Below are 3,682 nucleotides of genomic sequence, written 5' to 3' on the forward strand. Positions count from 1 at the left end.
AGGTGTGTGATTCGCAGTTGCTAAAGTTAATTTGATCTAGATGTGAGAAGAAATTGGGAAACGTTTCGTTTTTACATCAGGAGTCTGAAAAAATATGGTTTTGTTCTGGTTGTTTTCTCGAGTCTGTTCAATATTTGGGATGCAACTAACAGGCTCGCATCATTTTTAAGATGCTTGCTTGCTTTGAAGCTCTGTCAGTAAAATAGGTCTGATTTGATCACGTTTTTAGTTTGCAGAGTTCATAAACGCATGCATTTTGCTATATTTGCTGGTTGCATCGTTTCATTGAATATGGATTTAGTCCATTTAACACGAAACAGCTTATGATACACACAGAAAACTAAATATAATTGTAACAATCCCCAGAGTTCTTTGTTTTTCTATCAAATAAACTCACGTTTGAGTTATACATTTACATATTTTAAACCAAGTCATTTAAAATAATCCCAGTGCTTTTGCACGTATAAAGATTTGTGACATGCCAAATTTAAAATCCAAATCAATTTTAATATACATTGGAGTTATTCAAACATTAAGAATGTAGTGTACACATAAATGCAGATTTAAAATTTTCAATTGGGCATAGCCTTAAAGATGTCATGTGGCGCAACCGTGATTCGTCTTAAACTTTAAAAATGAATGTTATTGACCCACATATTTATGAATATTGACTGCGTTTCCCCACTCAAGGGACCTGTACGTGTCCCTTTTCCTCCTATAGATGATATGACGAAGACTTACACTTGATTCAAAAGTGTCTGATAGCAAACCATCACTGACAGACAGGACTGTTCCCAAATTCCAGGGGGTCTTTCTTTAAAACCGCGCCTCTTGCACATTACAAAAATAAATAAAAAATGCAGTAATGTACCAATGAAAGATTTTGCTGAACTTGCAACACCCCTCCTGTAATAATCATATCCTGTAATTATCTCATAAAAAATTCTTAAATTGTCCTTCATTGTGTTTTTTTCAATTAAAGTCTGGTTGACCATATCCACAGTAGTGTGCCTTCTTATTTATATATACGATACTTCTATACTTGTATATAAATAACCATTAACATAACATATGAATTGTACAGGTCCGCTTATGTAAAAGTGAGGACACAGAAGATGCGTTTATCTCATTCAAGATAACCGCTGTGACGAAGTAGTCCTCCATCAAAGATCCAAACTACCACAACGATCTATTTAAAATCTAACAACCATTAAGACGCGTGTTGTATTTACAGGGAATCGAAAACAGCGCATTTCTGCATCGTTCTGGTGGAGTTATAGCGACCTCTGGCGGTCAGAGGTTATGTGGCACCTTTGCATTTATTTACTTCTATCCACGCGTTTTAACTGCAAACTGACGATCAATCCACTACGACAAGCGATCGTTTGTTTATTTCTATTCATTTCTTGCGTTTTGAAATGACGCAACGTGCACATTTACTTCGAGATATGCGTGTTATTCTAGTTTTTTAACGGATACTCGTCATAAGGTCTAATTTGACGTGAAACGCGGTGTCGGATATGTAGTCGTGGCCGAGTGGTTAAGGCGATGGACTAGAAATCCATTGGGGTCTCCCCGCGCAGGTTCGAATCCTGCCGACTACGGATTCGCTTTTTAGCGTTTCGATGCTTGTAGTGTTTGTCACTAAGCAGTGTTCCTATCGAGACATTTTGATAAACGTAGTCTAACCTTCAATACACACAACTTATATCTTATATACACCTAAACGCAGATATGACGTAGATTGCATTGGAAAATGCCTTGAATGCTGCCGAGTTGTAATTCCAGAGTCACTTAATGTATATAATTTGTTAAACATGTAAAAACAAATTATATACATTATCTATAGGCTACCTTTTATCGCGACATATTTCTATTTTAAGCCGGAAGATTTCAGTCGAGCAACGTCAAACGAAATTCCCTTCAGTTGTCGGCAGAGGGAGCCTCGCTGTTATTTTAACCCCATCAAAAAGAAATGCACATTTTGTGGCTTAATACTGTATTCTTTACACACGTATATTCACCTATACATATGTATACCGTTATTGTAAAGTTCATGAAATGTATGTGGTAGACAAATAACGATTTTACAGCTTCGATTTCTACTATAGTCACTGAAAAAATAAAAGGAAGGCCATGCGGGATAAATGAGCTCCAGAAAGATCAATGTTTGCATTTTGGATACATTTGCATAGGGTGCGGCCTGAAGATCTCGAAGCCAACAGAGTTAGCTTTGTCTGACCCGATGGCATCACATACGATTCAACGAGCCAGGAAACTGGCCGTACACGACCTTCGGTGACCCTAACACGTGTGTGCCTCAAAGATCTGATTTAATGAAAAGACGTATAGAAGTAGGAAGAACACCGGAACCACGAGACATTTTTCAAAATATCTTCTTTTGTGCGACACCGAAGAAAGAGTCGTAAAGGTTTTGATTGGGACGAGGGCGAACAATCGACAGAATTTCATTCGATTTCAGCTTCATTTGATTCGGTCACTCTGGAGCAAACAGTCACATCCCAGCAGTTCAATCAATACATAGAACGGCATGAATGCAATTCTGACAAGAGTCTATTCTGAGAATACAATTCCTACCAAGTCTGCATTCTTGGAAGCAGTATAGTAGCCTACAATGTTACACTACAATCGGTCTGTTTATATCCAGCATAATGACAGCAATCACATTAGTGGTCTTTGTAACATCGGGGTCATTCGCAGGCTAGCGCTCAAACGTCTTACAAATCGAATACTAGGTAAAGGTAACTGTCTTATTAACCAGTTATAAGGGACATGACGATGCCTTGTGGGTAGTGTGAAAGGGAGCGACATGACCCACGTTTCAACCACAGCAGGGGTAAAATGTGCAAGTATGCAATTATCCATCCACAATAAAATGACCTTTCGTTATGGTCAAGAGCTGCTGGAGTTTGCAGAACAGATCTTCAAAGCGCTTCATGAAAATGATAGCAGCACTGTGACGGCTGTGCACTGGAAAATGTCTGTGCTGATGGATACACAGCAGACTAATATCATTTGCATAATCACAAGGTTTTTGTGCGGAGCAATGACAAATTCAACAGATATCTCAACAGACTAAATGCAATGTTTGAATTATTCTCATTATCGTACCAAACGGTTTACAGACGCCCAAAGCTTCTCTTAAAATGTCATTCAGGTCACTCACTTGGCAACCACTAAAGGAATAGTTCACCGTCAAAAAGGATATTCTGTCATCATTTACTCACCGTAGCCATTTTTCACAAATCACCGTGTGGTTTTCTTTCTTCAGTCGAACACACAATAAGATATTTAGAAAAATGTTGGCAGCCAAAATCTGTTGGTCCCCATTGACTTCAAGTGTGTGGACACACAACCACAGAAGCCTTCAGGCAAGTCAACGGGACGGGTTTTGTAACCGAAACATCTTTGTAAACAATGACAGACTTTCACTATTCCTTTCATTTACGGTTACGGATTGTGTTCCATCGTGTGAATATGAGATCTACATCACAGTCGAATAATTTTGCATTTATCCAAAGCAATTTACAAATGAATTCAATTTTTATGGGTAATGTAAATAATACTTGCATTGACAGGTAGTGGTTGTAAGGACAAACTAAAACCGTACCAATTGGAAACACGAGAGACATTTTGTTTTATAATTTCATTTTTATTTATT

Source organism: Barbatula barbatula (genome assembly GCF_947034865.1).
Source record: "Barbatula barbatula genome assembly, chromosome: 5".
Lineage (NCBI taxonomy): Eukaryota > Metazoa > Chordata > Actinopteri > Cypriniformes > Nemacheilidae > Barbatula > Barbatula barbatula.